This window comes from Rana temporaria, chromosome 1 (genome assembly GCF_905171775.1).
Source record: "Rana temporaria chromosome 1, aRanTem1.1, whole genome shotgun sequence".
NCBI lineage: Eukaryota > Metazoa > Chordata > Amphibia > Anura > Ranidae > Rana > Rana temporaria.
Window position 1 is genome coordinate 49,466,438 of NC_053489.1, and position 26,431 is coordinate 49,492,868.

A 26,431-nucleotide genomic window follows, 5' to 3' on the forward strand; every position below is an offset into this window, starting at 1 on the left:
CAATGAAGCTGCCACTGTGAAGAACGGGGAAGCTGTGTTTACACACGGCTCTCCCTGTTCTTCAGCTCCGGGGACCGATCGCGGGACTCCAGCGGCTATCGGGTCCCGCGGTCACGGAGCTTCGGACTGACGCCGTGCACCCGCGACTGGGCACTTAAAGAGGACGTACCTGTACGTATATGTGCCCAGCCGTGCCATTCTGCCGACGTATATCTGCAGGAGGCGGTCCTTAAGTGGTTAATTGTTTATTTTGGCTAGGGTTGTCTCGATACCGATATAGAGCATTTGTGCGAGTCCTTGTACTCACGCAAATGCTCCAATGCTTGATCCGATACTTTGACAGTCAGGGGCGATTGGTGTGACGGTTGGGGGAGTTACAAGCACCGATCACCCTGTATATATTTCAATATAGCAGCTGATGGCCGCTTCTCCTCCTCGAACCCCCCCCCCCCCCCCCCCCGAGGTTTTCAGCTGCTATATTGAAATCTATACATTGGGATCGGTGCTTGGAACTCCCTCCCGCCGCTGCACTGATCATCCCCTGACTGTCCCCCATATCCTCCTCCAGTCCCCCACTATGTCGTCCTCCAGGCTCCTCCTGTCCCCCCTCCGTGCTCCTCCGCTCCCATCGTCCTGGATCTGTCAGGATGGAGAGCTGTAAAAATGACAATGGTCCCAAAATAGTGTCAAAAGTGTCCGATGTTTTCGCCATAATGTCGCAGTCACCATAAAAAATCGCTGATTGCCGCCATTACTAGTAAAAAATAATTTATAAAAATTCCATAAAACTATCCCCTATTTTCTAAATGCTCTAACCAATCAATAAGCGCTTATTGCGTTTTATTTTACCAAAAATATGTAGAATACGTATCGGCCTAAACTGAGGGAAAACATTTTTTTTTATATATTTTTGGGGGATATTTATTATCGCAAAAAGTAAAAAATATTGCATTTTTTTCTAAATTGCCGCTCAATTTTTGTTTATAGTGCAAAAAATTTAAACCACAGAGGTGATCAAATACCACCAAAAGAAAGCTCTATTTGTGGGGGAAAAAAGGACGCCAATTTTGTCAGTTAAAGCGACGCAGTAACGAACCGCAAAAAGGGACCAGGTCCTTTTACCTGCATAATGGTCCGGGGCTTAAAGCGGAGGTTCACCCTAAAAAACATCTATGTACCATTACATCCAGCATACTTCCGCCATCTACAGTATGCTGTTTTTTTTTATTTTTTCGTCGTACATACCGTTTTATCGTTATTTCCCCCCCGGCTTCCGGGTTCTGGCTCCCGCGGGAGTGGGCGTTCCTATTGAGAGGTTAGAGGATTGACGTCTGGTGAAAAACTTCCCTTGGCGCATAAGGCGCGTCACCAGTTTTCCGTAAATAGCCGATCTGCGAGTCGGCTCTATATGGCGCCTGTGCAGTCAGCTCTACACGGCGGGCGCAGGTGCTATTTACGGAAAACTGGTGACGTGCAAAAAAAAAAAACAGCATACTGTATATGGCGGAAGAATGCTGGATGTAATGGTATATAGATGTTTTAGGGTGAACCTCTGCTTTAAGTGGTTAAAGTGTCACCGATGGATGCGCAGAAGCGTGCTCAATTTTTAAGCGTGACATGTTTGGTATCCATTTACTCTGTGTAACATAGTCTTTTATATTTTACCAAAAATGTGGGTTATGTATTATTTTTTTTTTTGCATGAAAATTCCCAAAAATTTGAAATACCACTGTACAAATACCAGGTGACATAAAATATTGCAACACCCACTAATTTATGTTGTTTATCGCTGATACACGGGAGCGTGCACACTTTTAAAGCGCGATATGTTTGGTATATATTTAGTCTGTGTAACAACATCTTTTATATTTTACAAAAATTTGGGTTATGTATTTTTTTTTTGTATGAAAATTAATATATATATATATATATATATATAATTTAACCATTGCATAAATACCGGGTGACATAAAATATTGCAACACCCGCTAATTTATTCTCTAGCGCCTCTACTTTAAAGAAAATATACATATAGGGCCAGATTCACATAAAAAGTATGCCGGAGTATCTGCTGATACTCTGGCGTACTTTCAAATTTGCCGCGTCGTATCTTTATTTGTAATTCACAAACAAAGATACGACGGCATTTGGCTAAGATCCGACAGGCGTACGGCTTCGTACGCCTTTGGATCTTAGGATGCAATACTTCGGCGCCCGCTGGGTGGAGTTTGCGTCGTTTTCCGCGTCGGGTATGCTAATTAGCTGTTTACGGCGATCCACGAAGGTACGCGCGTTTGTCGCATTCTCTTACGTCGTCGCTAGTCGGCTTTTCCCGTCGCAAAGTTACGGCTGCTATTTAGGTGGTGTAAAAATAGACAGCCCATGTTAAAGTATGGCCGTCGTTCCCACGTCGAATTTCAATTATTTTTTTTCTTTTGCGTAAGTCGTCCGGGAATACGAAAGTACGTAACGCACGTCGCCATTCAAAACATTGCGTCGGGTGACGTCATTTCGCACAAAGCACGGCGGGAAATTTAAAAACGGAGCATGTGCAGTACGTTCGGCGCGGGAACGCGCCTAATTTAAATGATACACGCCCCATTTGAATTAGGCGGGCTTGCGCCGGACGGCTTTACGCTACGTCGCTGCAAGTTTACAGGCAAGTGCTTTGTGAATCAAGCACTTACGCTGAAAACTTGCGGCGGTGTAACGTAAACGGGATACGTTACGCCACCGTAATTCTACATGAATCTGGCCCATAATGTTTGGGGGGTTCTAAGAAATTTTCTAGCAAAAAATACAGATTTTTACATGTAAACAAAAAGTGTCAGAAAAGGCCTGGCGCTAAAGCGGTTAAAGGTAATTGTGTTTATATACAGTTTGTGAGTTTTCAGTGATCTGGCTGTTGTGTATATAGCATGTGTTGTGTAAGCAGACCTGTTTATTGGACTCATAGATAAGGTACAGACCTGACCGTGAGCTATATGACATAATCAATGCTATGTGTAGGCATCATCCGAGTGTTTATAGTATACGATCAGGACTACGCCAGAACCAGGGGCCACATTCTGGTCATAGGCAGAATCTCAATCAGATTATAAAAAAACTGTATTTATCATTTCCAAGTCTGTAAGGTGATGTTTAAAGCAAAACTTTGCACTCTCAGTTACCATTGACTGTTGTCCTTTATACTGCTAACCTTTGTAAATAGATAGGACAGTATACTATACACTGGCAGGAAATAGTACGTGAACCTCTTGGAATTACCTGTTTTTCTGCAGTCATTTGCCCCAAAATGTGGTCTGATCCTCATCAATCGCCACAATAAATAAAAAAACAATGTGCTTAACCACCTCAGCCCTGGAAGGATTTACACCCTTAATCATCAGGCCATTTTTTGCTATACGGCACTGCGTTTCTTTGACAATTACGCAGTCGTGCGATGTTGTACCCAAATAAAATTGACGTCCTTTTTTCCCCACAAATAGAGCTTTCTTTTGGTGGTATTTGATTTGGTCGTTTTTGCGCTATAAACAAAAAAAAAAAGCGACAATTTTGAAAATATATATATATATATATTTTGTACTTTCTGCTATAAAACATGTCTAATAAAAATAAATTTCTTCATAAATTAAAGCCAATATGTATTCTGCTACATATTTTTGGTAAAAAAAAATCGCCGAAAAGTGTATATTGATTGTAGGGTTGTCCCAATACCACTTTTTTAAGACCGAGTACAAGTACTGATACTTTTTTTCAAGTACTCGCCGATACCGAATACCAATACTTTTTTTTAATCTCATGTGACAGCGCCACATGTGTCAGTAGTTTTTTTTTTTTTTTATCTTTAACAATTTTTTTTTTAATTTTTTACAATTTTTTTTTAATTTTTTTTTATTTATTTATAATGCTTTCTTTTTTTTAAGGGGGGGGGGAGGGTGGACCGTGTCAGTGTGTTTTTTCTTTTATTTTTTTATTATTTTCTACAATAATATTTATTTATTTTTTCCAGGGGGGGCTTTGGTGAGATATCAGGGGTCTTAACAGACCTCTGACATCTCCCCTTTGAGACAGACAAAGGGACACAGATTCGCCAGTTCCTTTCTCAGCAGCCTCAGCTGCGCTGAAAATGTATGCAGAGAAGACCGCGTCTTCTCTTCATTCATAAACTGAAACATTTGTAATCACATTTTACAATGTTTCAGTTATGTGATCACTGACTCTGTCCATTCAGAGCAGTTAGGAGCCGGATTTACCGGCTCCTACCTCCGCTCTCCATCCTGACAGTTCCAGGGGGTGGAGGAGGAGCACTGAAAGGAGAGAGAAACACGGCGGAATACACGGGGGGAGAGAGAAACACGGCGGGGGACACGAAGGGAGGGAGACTGCAGCAAAACGGAGGGGGGCTGGAGGAGGACACGGGACAGTCAGCGATGATCGTGTGTGGGGGAGTTACAAGCACCGATCACCGCTGATTTTAAAGCAGCTGAAAGCCGCGCGCGGGGGGAGAGAGAGAAGAGGAACTTGTAACTTCCCCATGCACTGATCACCGCTGATTTTAAAGCAGCTGAAAGCCGCGCGCGGGGGGAGAGAGAGAAGAGGAACTTGTAACTTCCCCATGCACTGATCACCGCTGACAGTACATGTATCGGGTGAAGCATCGGGAGCATTTGCCCGAGTACAAGTACTCGGGCAAATGCTTGGTACCCTAATTGATTGCTTTGCGCAAAGGTTATCACATCCACAAAGTATAGGATATATTTAGGGACTTTTTTTTAAATATGCTTTACTAGTATTGGCGGCGGTCAGCGATTTTTAGCTGGACTGTGACATTGCGGAGGACAAATCTGACACCAAGTTTTTAGGGACCAATGACACCAATACAGTGATCAGTGAAAGAAAAAAATGCACTGTCAATGTATAAATGACACTGGCAGGGAAGGGTTTAACAAGGGCAATCAAAAGGTTAAATGTGTTCCCTATGTGTGCTTTCTAACTGTAGGAGGGTGCTTTGACTAAAGAAAAACAGAGATCCATGTTTCCGTTTAGCAGAAACATGAGATCTCCATTTTCCTTTCTAGTAGAACAGCGGTCTGCCTTGTTGACATAGGCAGACCGCCGTTCTGCCTCTCTACGAACGATCGCCGGGTTTCCGGTGGACATGTGTACAACCACAGTGGGAGAGGGGCTAGGTTAGGGTTGCCACATTTTCTTCCAGCAAAGCCCAAACACTTTAGCGGCGCACAGTACATTTTTTTGTTTTAGTATACACTATAGACCTGGGGCACCTATGGGCACCAATTGCTGAAGAAAAAAAAGCCCTGGTAAGGAGACATCGCCAAATCTCACTACAAATCTTTTGAGACTAGCAGTCAGGGGCAGCAGTGCCTTAGATCTCGTACTGGAGATACACAGCTATGAGATAGTACACTGCTGTTTTTCAGGAGGAATTCTAGATGAGACAACACACGTTTCAGGGTACTGAAAAGCTCTGCTTAGGCACAAGTAACTTTTCTTGATGTTAATTTTGAAGAAACATCTTCACTTTTTTGACTTCGAATCCATTTTAGGTTGAACGTTATGAACATTCTACACCACCCCCAGGCTTTACATTGGCTTCAGCTATCTGTATTTTATTAGAGAGTTCACTGCTGGGTCTATCAGATGAACTTTTTGCCCAAATCAGGGAATTAAGCCACCGTTGGACCTAGCAGATCTTCATCATGTACCTCTGGGCAGGGTACATTTCATATGACGGGGCCGATTTGTAGCCCTAGACTGGCATGTCCGATATCCTCGCAGGTGCTAAAAGAGAAGTAATAGATCTATCCATGATTATCCCGCTGCTGGAGATGGCGGATGCCTCGTCGTACATTGCTCATAGCATTCCTTCTAAATATAAACATTTATTGTAAACATGTGAAGGGATGCTGCTGTACAGTGTGTGACTTGTCAGCTGTCCTCTGCCCTACGTGTGCAGAGACTGAAAATAATGTTATACCAGCACTCCTGGGTGGCATGGAGACCTTTGGGTCCTAGCATGGACATGACTGCCAATGTTGTTCTTTGTCCGATTCATCATATATTTAAAGCAGAAATACACTTTATCGGTTATGGTTATAAAGGTTCAGCTTTTTATTTTCTTTTAATAACATGTTATACTTACCTGCTCTGTGTAATGGTTTTGCACAGAGCCCCCTGCATCCTCCTGTTCCCCTGTCGACCCTTCTGGCCTCTCCTCTCTGCTGAGTGCCCCCAGAGTTTGTGCATGCTTACTCCCCAGATGCCTCCTTGTGTCTATGGGACACACAGATCGTGGCTCAGCCCTGCCCCCCTGCTTCCTCCTCACTGGCTGTGTCTCAGCCAATAAGAAGAGAGAGACCCAAGAGAGCCAAGGCTCTTGTGCACATCACTTGATCATGATGGGGCTTGGGTAAGTATTGGTGGGGAGCTGCACACTGAATGTTTTTGACCTTCATGCATAATATGCATGATGGTTAAATACCTTCAGCCTTAACGACCACTTTAATTTAATTTTAATATTCAAAGCAAACTCGCCCATTCATCCACGTCTCCATGCTTTATTTTTCTTTGAAAAACACCCCCTAGCAATGCTAGTCATGACAAGTGGCAGCTGGTGGTGTGTTTTTTTTGGGAGAGGAGGCAGGCCATCCGCCACCAACCTCCCCCCAGCAGTCAGGTGGGTCTCCCTTCAGTGGGAGGAATAGTGCCCCATCATTGGTGTCAGTGGAAGGAATGGTGTCCCATCATTTGTATTGGTGGGAGGAATAGTGTCCCATCATTGGTGTCAGTGGAAGGAATAGTGCCCCATCATTGGTGTCAGTGGAAGGAATAGTGCCCCATCATTGGTGTCATAGGGAGGAATAGTGTCCCATCATTGGTATCATAGGGAGGAATAGTGCCCCCTCATTGGTATCATTTGGAGGAATAGTGTCCCATCATTGGTGTTCATAGGAAGAATAGTGTCCTATTGGTGTCAGTGGGAGGAATAGTGTCCCATCATTGGTGTCTATAGGAAGAATAGTGTCCTATTGTTGGTGTCAGTGAGAGGAATAGTGTCCCATCATTGGTGTCTATAGGAAGAATAGTGTCCTATTGTTGGTGTCAGTGGGAGCAATAGGGCCTGATAAAGGCATGCAAAGGGCTGCAGTTTGGAGACCACTGATATAGAGCGTCAAGCCCATCACAAATTTCCAACAAATGTACCAGAACTGGTTGCTCGCCTCCAGATGGACCGAGAAGATGTCCCAGAGTTCTGCAGATGCCAACATGTTGTGAGTCCATGGCTCACAATGGTGTCTTGGTTAATATACAAGGCTGGTGTGCCCCCTTTGTGGTGTGTTTTTTTTTAAATCGTATATCCTTTATTAGTTGTGCTTGAGGATTCCCCAGCCTGAGGTTGGCAGCAAAGCCAAGTGGATCTTAGAAGACCAAAACCTGGGTCATGTGCTGGAGATGCCTGGAATCTAGAGAGTGCCTCCCTAAAAGAACTGGTGCCATACCTTGGCGCTGGAGTGATATTGGTTCCTGCTGTGTACCTGGCACACCATCGTCTTCAAAAAAAAGGGCCACTCCTGCTGCTACTGGCACAGAGGGGCCACACAGTGTTGGTGTGCTGCAATGTTTTGCAGGCAAAAACTATCACTCATGTCTCGCTTAGACCACTCATTTGAGCGAAAAGGAAAGTGCTGCAAGTGGCCAGCAAGAGCGTTGGCGCGGTAATTATGGGGTTAAAACAAGTCCCCTTTTACTGCCTAATGCCTCTGAAAAGCTATCCGAATGGGGATCACTTTTCACTTGTTTAGACAAGGGTTTGACAAATTTGCTTGGAATCTAGGAGCCAGCTAAAAAAAGTTAGGAGCCAGAAACGCGCCCCGTCCCGACGAGCTTGCGCGCAGAAGCGAAAACATTCGTGAGCGGTGTTCAAACCACACATGTGAGGTATCGCCGCAATTGGTAGAGCGAGAGCAATAATTCTAGCACTAGACCTCCTCTGTAACTCAAAACATGCAACCTGTAGATTTTTTTAAACATCGCCTATGAAGATTTTAAAGGGTAAAAGTTTGTCGGCATTCCACGAGCGGACGCAATTTTGAAGCGTGACATGTTGGGTATGAATTTACTCGGCGTAACATTATCTTTCATAATATTAAAAAAAAAATGGGGATTATTTTACTGTTGTCTTATTTTTTAATTAAAAAAAGTGTAATTTTTTCCCAAAAAAGTGCGATTGTAAGACCGCTGCGCAAATACGGCGTGACAGAAAGTATTGCAACGATCGCCATTTTATTCTCTAGGGTGTTAGGATAAAAAATATATATAATGTTTGGGGGTTCTAATTAGAGGGAAGGAGATGGCAGTGAAAATAGTAAAAAATGACATTAGAATTGCTGTTTAACTTGCAATGCTTAACTTCTAATACCAACGGCCACCACCAGATGGCGCCAGCTCACACAAGGAAGAGCTGGGGACTTCACAAAAAAAATAAAAATATTTGTTTTGCCCACCTTCCAAGCCAAGTTGCCAGGAGGCTATTTCTAGTCGCCATGGCGACCTGGCGACCGGGATTTGTCGAGCCCTGGTTTAGACACAAGTCTAAACTTAGCCTCCGATACACCTGGGTCTCGGGGGTCCTTCCCTGAATATTTCTGGGTATGGTGAACTCACTACTCCTAAATATACAATTCAAGGTTCAGCAAGAACAGGATCCAAGCCTATCCACACCCGAAACAAGTTCACTGGATTACCATTTTTTTCTTTTATGTTTAAGCCATTTTGTTATTGGCTAATTTTAAGATCCTATTGTATGTAAGGGAATATGATTTAAGAAAATATTGAAAACTGACCACCCGGTTTTAGAATAAAGAACGTGCATTCAAGGTGGCATATGCAGATCAACACTTTACAGTTTTTTGTCCTTCAGCTGAGCTGTCGGCATAGTTCTAATCCCTATTTTTCATGGTTTTCTTTACTCTCTTCTCACTGCTTTATAAGTTGTGCCAAAGTCAACAGTTCTCTATTATTCTATTCCTTGGCACCTGTAAGCAATTCAGAAACGTGCGGTGTCTCTACCACTTGACTCCAGAGAAAAAGTCGTACTGTTATGCATAACTCTTTTATTATTATTATTAATATTATTATTATTACCAGTAATAATATAAATGTATATGTGTGTGCATATATACATATATACATACATACATATATATATATATATATATATATATATATATATATATATATATATATATATATATATATATATATATATATATATATTATATTATATTACCAAAAGTATTGGGACACCTGCCTTTACATGAACTTTAATGGCATCCCAGTCTTAGTCCGTAGGGTTCAATATTGAGTTGGCCCTCCCTTTGCAGCTATAACAGCTTCAACTCTTCTGGGAAGGCTGTCCACAAGGTTTAGGAGTGTGTCTATGGGAATGTTTGACCATTCTTCCAGAAGACCATTTGTGAGGTCAGGCACTGATTTGGATGAGAAGGCCTGACTCACAATCTCTGCTGTTTTATTGGGTTGAGGTCGGGACTCTGTGCTGGTCAGTCAAGTTCCTCCACCCCAAACTCGCTCATCCATGTCTTTATGGACCTTGCTTTGTGCACTGGTCCAAATCATTTGGTGGAGGGGGGATTATGGTGTGGGGATGTTTTTCAGGGGTTGTTTTGGCCCCTTAGTTCCAGTGAAGGGAACTCTTAAGGCATCAATATACCAAAACATCTCTAACAATTTCATGCTCCCAACTTTGTGGGAACAGTTTGGGGATGGCTCCTTCCTCTTCCAACATGACTGTACACCAGTGCATAAAGCAAGGTCCATAAAGACATGGATGAGTGAGATGGGGTGGAGGAACTTGACTGGCCTGCACAGAGTCCTAACCTCAACCTGATTGAACACCTTTGGGATGAATTAGAGCGGAGGCTGCCAGGCCTTCTCGTCCAACATCAGCCTTCCCAGAAGAGTTGAATCTGTTATAGCTGCAAAGAGTGGGCCAACTCAATATTGAACCCTATGGAGTAAGACTGAGAGGCCATTAAAGTTCATGTAAAGGCAGGTGTCCCAATACTTTTGGTATATAGTGGTGTGTGTATATACGTTGTATATCTTGGGAATTGCAGCTCATAGCAAATTAGGGTGTCTGGTCAGAAAGTTAAGATTTTTTTTTTTTTTTAACCACCAATGGATAAAAAAAAACAAATCTAAAAAAACTATAGATAGGTATCTATCTATCTATCTATCTATCTATCTATCTATCTATCTATCTATCTATCTCAAATAGATGCAAATAGTTATACACAGCTAAAGCCTGTACTGTTTTTTTTTTCTGTTTTTTTTCAGATTAGGGAAGGGTTAATGAAGAATTTTAAGCTCTATAACGCATATGTCAAACACAAGGCCCGCGGGCCCAATGTGGCCCGCCAGACCTTTTCATGAAAAGGGGCCCTTGCATCCAGTTTTGCAGCCGGAATGTGGCAGGACTCCGATCCTCCAGCTCTCAACCTTCACTCCCTCTTTCACTTGTAAACACAGAAACCTTGGGGGGGTTGGGGTTGCACACTTTGCATGGTGCACCCCTAAACCCTGCACTCTATACATGGTGCACCCATGAACCCTGCACTTTGTACATGGCACACCCCTGTACATAGCGCACACCCCTGTACACTGCACTCTGTACGTAGTGCACCCCTGAACTCTGCACTCTGTACATAGCGCGCCCCTGAACCCGGCACATAGCGCGCCCCTGAACCCGGCACATAGCGCGCCCCTGAACCCGGCACATAGTGCGCCCCTGAACCCGGCACATAGCGCGCCCCTGAACCCGGCACATAGCGCGCCCCTGAACCCGGCACGTCGCACACCCCCAACTGTGCACTGTGAGCTTCTCACAGTGTGCATTGGAAGCTGCATCACGTTGGGTAGAGAGCTTGTTTCCTGACTGGAGGGTGTCCAGCATTATCTAGCCCTTTCCACTGATCGTGGTTGCAATGCTTTGTAGGCTTGTATGCCAAAAATAAGAAAAAAACATTTCTGCAAATATATGTGCATTTATTTTTTTTTATTGGCAAAAGGTGGATGAATTAAGTAACCACTAGAAAGAACTGCCCTGCATAATAAATCAGTTTACTACATAACTTGCATACCTGAGTTTTCCCGAGAATGTCCCTGTTGCTGTTGTGTTTAGGTGCACACAGCGATCATTGTTCCCGCACAATAAACCTGTCATAGAAAGTTCCCTTCTATCTCTAAGGCTGGATGACGGCTTGGAAGGAGGTAGGCAGAGCCGTCAAACTCGTTTTGAAAACAGAAAGTCGTACTGCGATTGGTTAGCTGCGTCTTTGTTTGTTGGGCATTAAAGCGTAGCCTGGCAGTCACCGATCGCTTTGACGGCCCATTACAATACTCTGTGTGAATGTCGTCTTTTTAGCTTTTTGGACGCCTCTGTGGATTTTTTTTGGGCTCCCGGATTACTCATCTTTCTGCAGGACTAAAGACAAAGGTATTGTTTTTTCTTATTAGGGCTTATTAAGTTTCATCGACTCCTAGAAAATCTGAGGTTGATTGCTACGCTTTGGCTTAATTGGTTCTTGAGCACAGGGGTTCAAATCTGAACTAAATCTTAATGTGTCTTGGGGTTGCGTTGACTTTGCATTGTGTAGAATTTTTTTTTTTACTGCATGTTATGTTCAGACATGTTTAATCTGTTTGGTGTATTGCTGTTGGTTGAAGCATATTGTAACTTAACCACTTAAGACCCGGACCTTTATGCAGGTAAAGGACCTGGCCAGGTTTTGCGATTTGGCACCGTGTCGCTTTAACTGACAATTGCGCGGTCGTGTGATGTGGCTCCCAAACAAAATTGGCGTCTTTTTTTTCCCCACAAATAGAGCTTTCTTTTGGTGGTATTTGATCACCTCTGCGGTTTTTATTTTTTGCGCTATAAACAAAAATAGAGCGACAATTTTGAAAAAAATTCAATATTTTTTACTTTTTGCTATAATAAATATCCCCCAAAAATATATAAAAAAACGTTTTTTGCCCTCAGTTTAGGCCGATACGTATTCTTCTACCTATTTTTGGTAAAAAAAATTGCAATAATCGTTTATCGATTGGTTTGCGCAGAATTTATAGCGTTTACAAAATAGGAGATAGTTTTATTGCATTTTTATTATGATTATTTTTTTTTTACTACTAATGGCGGCAATGAGCGATTTTTTTTTTTGTGACTGCGACATTATGGCGGACACATCGGACAATTTTGACACATTTTTGGGACCATTGTCATTTTCACAGAAAAAAATGCTATAAAAATGCATTGTTTACTGTGAAAATGACAATTGCAGTTTGGGAGTTAACCACTAGGGTGCGCTGTAGGGGTTATTTGTGACCTCATAGAACTGTTGGAGGGTGGGGCTGGACGTGTGATGTCATTGATCGTGTTTCCCTATATCAGGGAACACACGATCAATGAAGCTGCCACTGTGAAGAACGGGGAAGCTGTGTTTACACAGCGACCCACGGCTGGGCACTTAAAGAGGACGTACAGGTACGTGCTTGTGCCCAGCTGTGCCATTCTGCCGTATATCTGCAGGAGGCGATCCTTAAATGGTTAAAGGGTTAGCACGGTAGTGCAACTATAAAACATTTCTACCAAGATCTCCCTTGTGAAGTAAAACAAATATTATTATCGAATAACCACAACTGATCAAACTCAGCCAACGCGGCAGAAACTGTTTTTCATACCCACGCCTGGAAGGCACATTCTCCAAGATAGGTTTGGCTTGTTGGCAGCTGTAACATCTGTGTACACAAACCCTTAGCAAACTATGTGGGAAATATGGGAGCTGCCATTGCTTATTCGTAATGCAGGCTGTTCTGACTTCACTATCTAGTGGAGCCATTCTCAACCAGGTTTCCATGGAACCCTAAGGTTCCTCCAGGGTTGGCTAGGGGTTGACCCTTGACCTGTGGCTAACTGTCCTTCCATCTGATGGTGCCTGCATAGTTCCAGGTCCAATGCCACTTGGCAGAGCCAGCAGCATGACTGCAAGGGTGTCATTCTGGTCATCCCCTCTAAGGGTAGTGTTCTTAAGACTTACCACCAACATAAGGAGCATTTTCCCAATGACCCTAGATTGACTAATCAAGGCAGGGCTGTCTTAAAACGAAGGTCCACACAAAAATGGAACCTTAGCTTTTGAGAACCCTCCGATGTCACATTTGGCACCTTTCAGGGGGGAGGGTGGTGCAGATACCTGTATAATACAGGTATTTGCACCCACTTCTGGGCATAGACCCCCGCTGCGGTTACGCCACTTCCAGTCCCTCCCGCTGTCTTCTGGGAAACACACAGGTCCCAGAAGAGAGTGTGCAGCGTGACTCGCGCATGCGCAGTAAGGAACCAGAATGTGGAGCCATAAGTTATCATTCCTTAGTTTCACCCCAGTGCTGCTGATCTACTACAGCCACCTCCTGTCTATATGCACAGCAGCAATGGCTGCATAATGTTTTCCAGGGTAGGTTTCCTGATGGTGACAACATTGGAAAAGGTCTGCATAATGTGTGCCAAAACAGCCACTTGTCATCGCTATCAGAAGCCCATGTGACAGGGTGACAATGAAGGTGCACAATTTGTAAACAGGGACAGAGCAATGTCACTCAATTACAGGAACGGCCTGAACAGGAACCATGGTGATGCCAACGCCAGATTTAATTAAAGGGTTTGGTGTCGAAAAGAGGCATGGAGAATGGGAAGCACAGACTGAGGGGGAGAAGTCTGCCATTAGCATCAAAGCTTCAATGCTACATCTAAAGCACTGGACTTATTCTCTCTGGAGAAGAGACGCTTGAGAGGGGATATGATTTCAATTTACAAATACCGTACTGGTGACCCCACAATAGGGATAAAACTTTTTTGCGGAAGGGAGTTTAACAAGACACGTGGCCACTCATTCAATTTAGAAGAAAGAGGTTTAACCTTAAACTATGTAGATGGTTCTTTACTGTAAGAGTGGCAAGGATGTGGAATTCCCTTCCACAGGCGGTGGTCTCAGCGGGGGGCATCAATGGTTTCAAGAAACTATTAGATAAGCACCTGAACGACCACAACATACAGGCACACTCATAGGTTGGACTTGTGTCTTTTTTCAACCTCACCTACTATGTAACACACCACTGGCTGTTGTTTATAACCCTCCATGACTAAGCTCCGGTGGGGCGGGGACAAACGCATTGGGGGTGTGGCCAGGTCGGGGTCCAGGCTAAGGTTGGCACTCCATTCACCTCTCTAGGAAGGAGCCAGAACGAGCTCCATCCCCTGTCAGCACCGTAACAGCAGTTGCGGATGCACCGTCTATATACCCAGTCTGTACCGGGCATGAGCGGCACACATTGGGGGGTCAGACGATTTGCGGCCGATGTTCACTTTTTCTGAAGAATCGGTCACAAACTCACCGATATTGCTTCAAGGGGTTGCATATGCAGGCATCACCCCGGTACCGTTCTTTAGAGCGGACAGTCAGCTTTCTTCTAACAACCGATGCGGCCAAGTAGCTTGGCTGTTATTACATCCCTCCCGCTGCTCCGCCTGCGTCTCCCGTCCCACTAGGAGGCACGAGCGACCAGCCGTCACATCCACCGGCTGGCCGGAGACCCAAACAAAGCCGGAATCGGCTTTGTTGGGGTCTCGGATCTAGTAATCTGGAAGGGATGTCATGACATCACTTCCCGGATTGCTTTCATCCTAAGAGCCCATTCACACCTAGGCGTTTTGTCGCCTGTAGTGTGACGCCCGGTGCCGCCCCGACAAGCTAAAGGGATGATGTAACATTGACCTCTATGGAGATGGTTCACATCTCCACGCCGAACGCATGCCGCCTGAAAAAAAGTCCCGGACCTTTTTTTCAGGCGTCTTTCGGCGTTCGGCATAGGAGATGGGAACCATCTCCATAGAGGGGGTGAAGGCTGCATTCACAATCGCGGCGTTTTGTCGCCGCGAATTGCGGTACAAAACGCTGCTATTTGTCGCCGCAATTCGCGGGACAAAACGCCGCGATTTAGTACGCCGAGGTGTGAATGCAGCCTAAAGGCGCCAGTTTAAAAAAAAATAAAAAGTATTCAAAAATGTTGATTAGCGCACAGCAGTGCAGGAGAACATTTTTTGTTTTACAAAATTTTATGACAGAAATAAAGGAAAACTTGTTTAGCAAAAAATCAGAAGCCCAGTGGTGATTAAATACCACCAAAAGAAAGTTTTATATGTCCTAAAAAATGATAACAATTTTACAGGGTTGCATGACCACGCAATTTTCATTCAAAGCGAAACAGCGCTGAAAGTTGGCCTGGCCAGTAAGGGAGTAAAAGTGCCCAGTAAGCAAGTGGTTAAAAGAAAGTTTTTTTTGTGCCTAGGTTCAGTACTTTGATATTACTTGAACACAATGTGCTATGGACGGGTACATGGGATCTCTGGAGGCAGTTTGAACTTGATAAAGCTGCTGTAATCCAGATAAGAATAGCGGACAATAATGTTTGTTCATAAAACACCGAGCGACATATACATCACCCTACAGAACATAAAAGTGCCTCTGATCTCCACGTCCGCCACGGCTGTATAGTAAACACTCAGTGTGTACACAGATCCACGTGCAATGATATGTAAATATTACATCAACATGTGAGGGGGGATGGGAAACAAAACAACAACAAACCTGAGGTTTTATAACACTTGTTAAAGCAGTTAGGCCCCTTTCAGACGGACGGCTGTTTTGCCGCAGTTAAAAGCACTACAAATGTTTTGTGAAATTCAAGGCTCCAGGCACTGCGATTAGCTGCATTTGCACATTGCGATTACATGCGTTTACGTGCGTTTAACTGCGGCTGCGTTTAGCTGCGGTATTCATTTCCATAGCAACCATTTGTTTCTTTTTTTTTGTTTGGGTCCCTTGAATTCTAAAACGCTGCTATCCGCAGTTGACAAAAAAGACTGCGATTACCTGCGGTTATGTGCATATAGCTGCGCTACATCGCACCTGGACGCATTCAATTCTATTTTTTCTATTCGCACCAAACCGCATGTAACGTAATCGTGCGTAAACGCTGTGTGTGAATGGGGCCATAGGAAAACATTGTGTGCTTTTAGCTGCGGTAGAAAAATAGAAAATCCGCAGCTAAAAGCACCATTCTATCCGTCCGTCTGAAAGGGGCCTTAGGCAAAGTTTAGACATGTGGTTGTAAGAGGAGAAAAGGGGGTAAAACTGTGCAGTTTAGCTGCGTTTTCACTGGCCCCCTAAGGCTGCATTCACATCTGAGCGACAGCCGCGTTCGCGTGTAGCGGCGTATTTTGCCGCGAGTACAAAACTTTCACTATTTTTTTTTTTTTTTTTTTCTCAAAGTCTTCCCATTGCTGTCAATGGGAAAACTCCTATGTCGCCTGAAAAAAAGGGTCCGGGACTTTTTTTCAGGCGACAGGCGTTCGGCGTCTATGAGATGTGAACCATCTCCATAGACAGCAATGGGAATTCTCCCCTCTAGCGACAGAAGCGTCCGGCGTCGGGCGTTTTGTCGCTCAGGTGTGAATGGGGTCTAAGGCTGCATTCACATCTATGCGACAGCGGCGTACGGCGTACACAGCGTATTTTGCCGCGAGTGTGTATCTTCTTTTTTTTTTTTTTTTTTCAGATTCTTCCCATTGCTGTCAATGGGCGAACGCCAATGTCGCCTGAAAAAAAGGGTCCGGGACTTTTTTTCAGGCGACAGGCGTTCGGCGTTTATGAGATGTGAACCATCTCCATAGACAGCAATGGGAATTCTCCCCTCTAGCGGCAGAAGCGTCCGGCGTCGGGCGTTTTGTCGCATAGATGTGAATGGAGCCTAAGGCGCCATTCACACCTAAGGCTGCATTCACATCTAGGCGGACGAAATCGCGGCGTTTTGTCGCCGCAAATCGCGGTAAAAATAGCAGCGTTTTGTACCGCGATTTGCAGCGACAAAACGCCGGTGTTGTCCGCCTAGATGTGTCCCAAGATGACCCCCTCTATGGAGATGATTCCCATCTCCTAGCCGAACGCTCGAAGACGCCTGAAAAAAAGGTCCGGGACCTTTTTTCACGCGGCAGGCAACAGGCGTCCGGCGTTCAGCATGGAGATGTGAACCATCTCCATAGAGGGACATCTGTTTTCAGCCCTCTGGCGGCAGCGGCGTAGCGCTACAGGCGTAAAAACGCCTAGATGTGAATGCAGCCTAAAGCTGCAATAGGCAGCAGTCCTGATGCATCGCACCCGCAGCAAAATCTACCCGACATGTAGCAATCGCAACACATTCAGGTCTTGGAACTGCTGCAGCTTTACAGGCATTTGACTTTATTTTCCTGCTCTTACATACTCCTCTAGGTTAGCTTATATGTCTGTAGCGCTACCCCCTCAGGAGCCGCTGGTTAGATTGGGACGGTGTGTTATGTTACCTCTGTAATGTGTCTAGGGATGATGATGATGATGATGAGAACAATGACGGAATGTCCAAACAGCAGGGTGTCGTTTTCTGTGCTTTTATTACTTGCCCAACACGGCAAACCGTTAACTTGAGGTAGATAGAGATAGGTTGGTGAAAGGAGAAATTGCAGATTCAGGCCTATGGATAACGGAAGCAGTCCTGCCTCCAATGGGACTTTAAAGCGGGAGTTCACCCAATTCCTTTTTTTTTTCTATTTTCCCCTTAGCTTCATGCTCGTTCGGTCTAGGGGAATCGGCTATTTGTTTTAAAATATGAGCTGTACTTACCCGTTTTCGAGATGCATCTTCTTCCGTCGCTTCAGGGTATGGGTCTTCGGGAGCGGGCGTTCCTTCTTGATTGACAGTCTTCCGAGAGGCTTCCGACGGTCGCATCCATCGCGTCACTCGTAGCCGAAAGAAGCCGAACGTCGGTGCGGCTCTATACTGCGCCTGCGCACCGACGTTCGGCTTCTTTCGGAAAATCGTGACGCGATGGATGCGACCGTCGGAAGCCTCTCGGAAGACTGTCAATCAAGAAGGAACGCCCAGTCCCGCAGCCCATACCCGGAAGCGGCGGAGAAGATGCATCTCGTAAACGGGTAAGTACGGATCATATTTTAAAACAAATAGCCGATTCCCCTAGACAAAACGAGCATGAAGCTAAGGGGAAAATGTGTAAGCTATGGGTGAACCTCCGCTTTAACTCACGTCGCCACTCCAGGCGGAGTGGGTATAGTGTACCTGGACAGGTCTCTCACACCGACCTGGCAGCCAGGGTATACTCGGAACCTTCAGAAGGAACAAGTCTCTGCCACCGACTTGGCTCTAGACTGCTGTCTTTCCTAGCGCACAAGTGCCAGTGATTGCTTGGACTGGGACAAACCTTACAACATTTCAATGCTGCTCTTTCTCTGAGCTTTTATTGGAGGGACTATGCTAAGAAGTATTGACAAAGAGAAGAGTTTCCTCTTATTATCATACAGTGTTGCTGGAGTATCCCACAGATCCCTTCACCTGACCCAGTTGCGTAGAGGGCGAGCAATTGGCGATACGGCCATACTGCTGCTTGTTAAATGTACCCCTTGGTGTCATTCATTTGGGGTTTTGCATTTACTGTTATTAATGGTGCATCATATGAGCACCACAGCATAAATAAGAATGGTTTCTGACCATGTACACCCCTAATGAGCAAGGGGGCATGTTTAGTGCCCACAGCATGGGATTGTGGCTATCTCACTTTTACTACAAGTGGTTTAAGGGTTAATAGGAGGCTTAGGGATTGTGAGGAAGTTTGGGCGGGAAAGTCACGTTTTGAACGTGAGACACAGGTGTTTCTGGGTGGGAAAGTCACGTGTACTGTATGACTCATACACGTGCAGCAGGGGGTATAAAAACCCCCTCCTCACAAGGCAGTCAGGCACTTTACCTGAAGAATTGAAGAGCTCCCCATCCCTCCCACCCTGTCGCAGCACCTTCTATGTGGTTTGTCACCCTTGGATCAAGGGGGGACTTTTGTTTAATAATTGTATTTATGGTACTCGCTCGAGTCCTAAGACTGAGTGAGATTTGGAAATATTTGGAAAATAATTTAAGTTTTAAATATTTATTTATTTATTGATGGAATTTAATAAAGATAAGTTTTAATTTTTATATTACAATGTTTGTATTATATTTACACCAATAAAGGTGCCGCGGCCTATTTATCACCATCTTTGATGGTCTTGGTTTGGTGTTATTTATTTATTAGATATTAAGACTTGGTATAGCCTACATTCCCATGGTTACTACCAAGGTAATCCTAATAAATCTGGCACGGAGTAGACCTCTGCTGATATCCTCATTTGGGTTGTGCCAGCTTTGAGATGAAGTTGTCAGGTAGAACGCAGTTGATGAAGGAAAGGATGAGCTCATTCATAGTGCAATATCTGATTCCTCCCCATGTGATTGGAATGACTTAATTTTCCGGGTCTCGGGCCAGTCATCACCTCTGTGAATCTGGTTACCAGCTGAGACGTTTGGGTGATCTTTGCGCCTGCTGTCACTTCCCTTCACTGTCAGGATGTCATCTTGCATGCTAGTGTTTTTTTTTTTTTTTTTTTATGAGGATTTTATTGTTTTACAAAGAGAAAATGGTTACAAAGATGAGGATCGGTAAATTAACAGACAGCAGGGTCCTTATTGCACTCTACTAACCATCAATGGTTGGTTTTACCAACAAAGGCCCAGATTCAGCATAGCTTGCGCTATATTTGCGGGGGAGCAGGGCAACGATTTTGCCCTGCTCCCACGCAAATATTTTGCGCTGCCCTCGATTCACGGAGCAGTAGCTCCGTGACTTGCGAGGGCGCGCCGGCAAATTTGCCCGGCGTAAGCGCACGCAAGTTAAATGATCCCGCCGGGGGCGGGAATCATTTAAATTAGGCGCGCTCCCGCGCCGAGCGTACAGCGCATGCTCCGTCGGGAAACTTTCCTGACGTGCATTGCGGCAAATGACGTCGCAAGGACGTCATTTGCTTCAAAGTAAACGTGAATGGCGTCCAGCGCCATTCACGAAGCACTTACGCAAACGACGTAACATTTGAACGTCGCGACGCGGGAGCGGCGGTATGCTTTAGCACAGGCTGCCCCTGCTATTAGAAAGGGCAGCCTTGCGCTAAAGTAGCCGTACGGAAACTCCGTACCTGGCTTGCGCGGGGCCCGCGCAAGATTGTGAATCAGTGGTAGTATGCAATTTGCATACTACACGCTGATACACAATGGGAACGCCCCCTAACGGCCCCCGCAAGAATGCAGCCTAAAATCTGCGAGGCATAAGAGCCTTATGCCGCGCAGATTTTAGGCTGCAGCCGGTGTAACGAGGTTCCTGAATCAGGAGCACTCGTTACACCGGAGCAAGTTGGCAATTGCGCCGTGTAACTCATGGTTACACGGGCGCAATTGCTTCTTGAATCTGGGCCAAAGATTCAAACTGAGGATTGATAGCTCTATGTATGAGAGGGGAAACTTCACAGTTCACACTGGTTAGAATTCCCAAAGTTGCATGGCAAGGCGCACAAGTGTGAATTGAGCCCAAGTGTTCAGGAGTTCCTGGCCGAGAAAATCATTCTTTACCAACCACCTTATTCACCCGAAAAAGCATAGCATAGTATACTAGCTCATTATGAATTGCTTACCTGAGATCGAAGCCCCCGCAGCTGTCCTCGTTCCCCCTCCTCAGTCGCCGCCATCTCTCCCGGAGTGACTTCTGGGTTTTGCGGCTCCGGTACTGTGACTGGCCGGAGCCACAATGACGTCACTCTCGGGAGCCGCCAGGCACAGCACGATTGCCCTCAGAAACGGCACACTCACCGTTTCTAAAGGTTTCCACAGTGCACCTACGTTGTTGTCTACGGCGCATGTGCTGTAGACATAGTTGCACATCTTTTTTGGAGATATTTCTTGCACCTACAGGTAAGTCTTACTCTAGGCTTACTTGTAGGTAAAAGTGGTCTGTAAGGGTTTACAACCACTTTAAAGTTTATGTATAGCAGAAATCCTTTTTTTTTTACTTTTTATAGGGAGTCGAAAAAGTTTTTTTATTTATTACTTATTTTTATGTTCCTTTTGGAGAAATTTCCCTTCACCTTTTATCCCATAGATCTCATAAAGTAAGGGAAATTGCCTTATTAGACAGTTGTCTCCAGAACTGGTATCCCCATTGGAAGTTTCCCCTCGCCTCTTGTTCTGGGAACAACTGTAGAATTTAGAATTTTCTCGGTGACAATGGTCACCAGGACAAATAGACGAGTAAGTTGAATATCTTCCCTATGGACACAGACGGCAATAAAAATGTTACAAGGGGTATAACCCTTCCCCACTCTATTCAAATCTTTAGATAAAAAAAGGTTTTGCAATACCCCTATGGATCGCGAAGGTGGAAGAAATAAAACGCATGGAAGACCTCGTCCTCACAAGCAAAATAGACAGGAAACATTTACTAATACCTGGCAAATGTGGAACATCTTCATATACTCGGCTGAGGGCCAGGCTTTGAGGGAGCCCACAGCCAGGGATTGAACGTACACTTCTTGCCATGTCCCCTCACGCTCCCGGCCTCCGCCAACACTGGCGAATGTGTTTGTATGGCAGGAGAGCTGCTCCCCCCCAGGCAACCCATGCATGTGGAGCCCACCCCCCCCCCCCCCCCCCCTTCCCAGCCTCTATCCTATGACCACTCTTTCTTTCTTCTCATCTCTAGTCTCTCTCCTTAAACTCTCTGTTTTTCTATATGGGGGTCCTTCTGAATATAAGAAAAGGTTGGGACCGGGCGCTTGGTCCCCTACGCCTCGATATAGATTGACACACATGATTCTTCCTCAGGGAGGGAGGCCCCCTGTGTGGCCGCCACAAGTTTCTGGCGGAGGTAGCGACCGGGCACTCTCCGGGGACATATGCGTCACCTTACAGCGGCGTGTTACGCACGGTGCCCAACATGACGTTTCCTGTTGCGTGGAATGTTTGTATATATCACGAGATGTCAGTGTGTTATTGCCTTACCATTGATGTTGTATGTATCGTGGCGGCCGTGTCCCTGTTATAAATAATTTTTTTTTATAAAAAAAAGGTTTTGCTCAGAGGTGCTCTTTAAGGCCCCTTTCAGACGGATGGATAGAATTGTGCTTTTAGCTGCGGATTTTCTATTTTTCAACCGCAGCTAAAAGCACACAATGTTTTCCTATGGCCCCATTCACACACAGCGTTTGCGTGCGATTACGTTACATGCGGTTTGGTGCGAATAGAAAAAATAGAATTGAATGCGTCCAGGTGCGATGTAGCGCAGCTATATGCACATAACCGCAGGTAATCGCAGTCTTTTTTGTCAACTGCGGATAGCAGCGTTTTAGAATTCAAGGGACCCAAACAAAAACAAAAAAAATAAAAAGGGTTGCTATGGAAATGAATACCGCAGCTAAACGCGGCCGCAATTAAACGCACATAAACGCATGTAATCGCAATGTGCAAATGCAGCTAATCGCAGTGCCTGGAGCCTTGAATTTCACAAAACATTTGTAGTGCTTTTAACTGCGGCAAAACAGCCGTCCGTCTGAAAGGGGCCTTACAGGGTATTAACCAACTACCAAATAACGACCGGCTTCAGAATTAAGAGCAGATTGATTCAGGACCTCTGTGCCCCCAAGCCTCAGCTCTGTATATGTGTACATTATGAGCTTCATAGGGATAGCCCTGCGTCCTATTAGATAATATTGTTTGTGTTTCCTTTATTTAATAAACCACCTGTTTATTTTTTCTGGTTAATGCAATGACTGAATGTTACTTTGTATAGAGACGTTCCCTCTGAAAACTCTGATTCATGAAAATAAATTGTCCCCATTTTCTCATGCAGGTGGTTTCAGTGTTGCCATTGATATGTTCTGGAGTCCTCTGGAAACCTACATGATCCCTGTGCTATCTATAGATCACTATTTTTAGAACCAAATTACTCACAGATTTCCCCAGTCACCAGTACACTTCCATACTGTGAGGTCACGGATGGATTCCCATTTCAGATTCTCCTCCCCCCCACCATGTACAACCCATGTCACCTAATCTCCGGGAAAGTAAAATAAAACCCACATTAAAGTGTGTGCATAGTCTTTTCAGTTATTTTTGGATGTACCTGTAAAAATGATCAGTTTGATATAAATAAAGCTATTGATGTAGGTGTGGTTGAAACTTTACTTCTTTGTACGGATTGTCATTTTGTATGTGCGAGGGAACGCTGCGCAGTGTCTTTGCTGCGGTGCGCTGGATGTCCAGAATGTCATCAAATCTGTGTCTTTTTAAGACTTTTTTTTGGGTGAATAAGGTGGTTGGTCAAGAATGATTTTCTCGGCCAGGAACTCCTGAACACTTAGGCTCCATTCCAGGGCTCAAGTCCTGCGGGAACGCGTGGGAACGGAGTCCCTGCACTTTTTTCACAGCAGGAACGCAGTTCCCTTTACAGGACTAGAGCAGCCGAGCCGCCCAAGCGAATCCTTCACTAAGCGGCGATGCCCAGCTCGAGTCACTGTCAGGGGCAGGCAAACCTTAGTAATCCTTTATGTTACTGGCCGCTTCCTGTATATGGATTCATCGGGTAGTGTGCGGGTATTCCGTCAGTTCCTTGATGCCGCAATGTCTCCTGGGAATTTTGTCATTGTTACCAGGAGACATTGCGGAGGTCTGCCGCGAGTTATCGCGGGATTTAGAAAGAACTTGCTTAAAGTTCTTTCTCCTGGGAACAATAAAAAAAGTTCCCAGGAGACATTGCGGCATCGAGGAAGTGACGGAATACCCCCACACTACCCGATGAATCCATATACAGGAAGCGGCCAGTAACATAAAGGATTACTAAGGTACAGTGGATAAAAAACAAAACAAAACATGGGGTTTAGTAATTATGCATATGAGCGTATCATTTTTTTTTTGTTGGTGGGGGGAGTGGATCTTGGGTTGGAGTTCCCACACTTTTTTCCCCAGGACTTGACCCCTGCTCCATTCACACTTGTGCGCCTTGTCATGCAACTTTGGGGACATCAAAGTTGCACGACAAGTCATTTCCCCATGTCCAATGATAACTATTCATATATGCGTGATTTAAAGTTGCAGCAACTTCAAAGTAGTTCATGCACTTCTTTGGTCCAACTTTAATGCAACTTAAGGGCCAACGACTTCAATGTTAACTCTCAGAAGTTGCATGAAAGTTGTACCTGAATGCTATACAATGCAACCTGTGGGAAGAGTTGTCCATTATCACTGGTCAAAGCCAAAGTCTTTGCCAAGCCAAAGTTGCACCCATTCAAAGTTGCACTCCAAAGTCGGCAAAACTTTGGATTCCTACAAGTGTGGATGGAGCCTTAACGCATCATGTGCAGGCGCATTGTTGTGGTGGCAAATCTATTTGTCAGTCCAGAGATTCAAGCTGAACTACAGCTTTTGTTAGACTTTACTTAGTTTGTTTGGGACATCTTAGCTGAAACAAACGTTGTCCCTCACTAACATGTAAGGGCCAGATCTAGACTGTCTGATCTGGGGGTGCTGTAAAAAGTCAGGGAGCTTACTGTCAACATACATTAGCTTTCTTCCTTTTACATCTGAGTTCCACAACAGACCTATCTATCCCTCTTCACTAATAGTCCTACCTTCAAATATTCACTGTGGATGCTTATATAAGTATTGTCCATAGGTGAGCTAAAGAGCTACAAAGTAACATTGTTTATAAATATTGGGCTGGATTCAAGTAGATTTGCGCATTTTTTACTGCGCTGCCCTTGATTCACGGAGCAGTAGCTCCGAAAATTGCGTGGGCGCGCCGGCAAAATGCCCGGCGTAAGCGCGCGCAATTTAAATGATCCCGTAGGGGGCGGGAACCATTTAAATTAGGCGCGTTCCCGCGCCGAGCGTAGAGCGCATGCTCCGTCGGGAAACTTTCCCGACGTGCATTGCGGCAAATGACGTCGCAAGGACGTCATTTGCTTCAAAGTGAACGTGAATGGCGTCCAGCGCCATTCACGATTCACTTACGCAAACTACGGAAATTTCATTCACGATTCACTTACGCAAACTACGTCAATTTCACTTATGCAAACTACGTCAATTTCATTCACGATTCACTTAGGCAAACTACGTAAATTTCAAATTTCACGACGCGGGAACGACGGGTATACGTAACATTGGCTGCCCCTGCTAATAGCAGGGGCAGCCTTACGCGAAAACCGCCGTACGGAAACAACGTAAATTGCGTACGCAGGGCTCGCGCAACGTTGTGAATCGGCGTTAGTATGCAATTTGCATACTATACGCTGAGCACAACGGGAACGCCACCTAGCGGCCATCGCAAGAATGCAGCCTAAGATATGCGGGCATAAGAGCCTTATGCCGCGCATATCTTAGGCTGCAGTCGGCGTAACAAGGTTCCTGAATCAGGAGCATTCGTTACGCCGGGGCAAGTAAGCAATTGCGCTGTGTAACTTATGGTTACACAGGCGCAATTGCTTCTTGAATCCAGGCCATTGTTCATAGGTGAGATAGGGGGATACAAAGTAACATTGTTTATAAATATTATTCATAGGTGAGATAGAAAGATACAAAGAGTAACATTGTTGCTTTTGTATTTACTCTTTCATTCATCTGCAGATCAAAGTCATGAGCTTCCATCTCCCCCCCACTAAATCGGAGTTCCCCTTTACACCAGCCCCCCCCCCCCCTTTCACACCATAGTCACCCCAGCACATCAGAGCTCCATTTCACATCAGAGTCTCCCCCATCAAATGGAAACAAATGATGTGGTGCTGCAGATGGGGCCTTGACACTCTGCAGCCATGCTGACTCTTTATTACCAATAATGAGCAGTGGTACCCAGCCCCTCATCAATGCCACTGGTTCTGGGGAGACATGAATGACATCTGGGTGGAGGGGGGGCTCAGCCTACCCCAGCACCCCCCTAGATCTGGCAATGTAACATGTGAGGCCGCTTGATGTGCGGTATAAACTGTATGTAGCTGCGGCTACCTAAAGCATACAGCACTGTGGTCCTGGTTCGAGCTGAGACTTCCTGTCCAGCTTGTCCAGCTTTTGTTAGAATTTACATAGTCTGACCCAAACGAACTACAGTATGTCCTTCACTAATGTGAGAGTCCGCTGGATGTGCGGTATAAACTGTATGTAGCCGAGGCCACATACAACCTATCGCACTGTGTTCCGGGTTCAAGCCGAGACCTTCCTGTCTCATACCCAGAACACAGTAGAGTCCATCTGATCAACGCTCAGCCGTTCAGAGAAAGCTGTGTATACCAGCAATGATTACAAAGCTTTCTCTGATTGGCTGATTCAGCAATACGGGCTGATGATGTCACAACCTCAGCCAATCAGAGGAAGCTTGGTATTCA

At 45.1% G+C, this 26,431-nt stretch overlaps 1 protein-coding gene across 4 annotated transcripts in view; it reads left to right on the plus strand.

Moving 5' to 3' along the window:
• Nucleotides 1–26,431, plus strand: part of NEDD4L (NEDD4 like E3 ubiquitin protein ligase) — a 615,111-nt gene that overhangs the window by 287,494 nt on the left and 301,186 nt on the right. Inside the window, exon 1 of one of the 4 annotated variants that reach the window (XM_040337699.1) lies at nucleotides 11,479–11,539. The exons of the other annotated variants lie outside the window; for them this stretch is intronic. The gene's annotated coding sequence lies outside the window, so the exon portion shown is untranslated. Of the gene's footprint in view, nucleotides 1–11,478; nucleotides 11,540–26,431 lie in introns of those variants that run through there. 4 annotated transcript variants of the gene reach the window in all.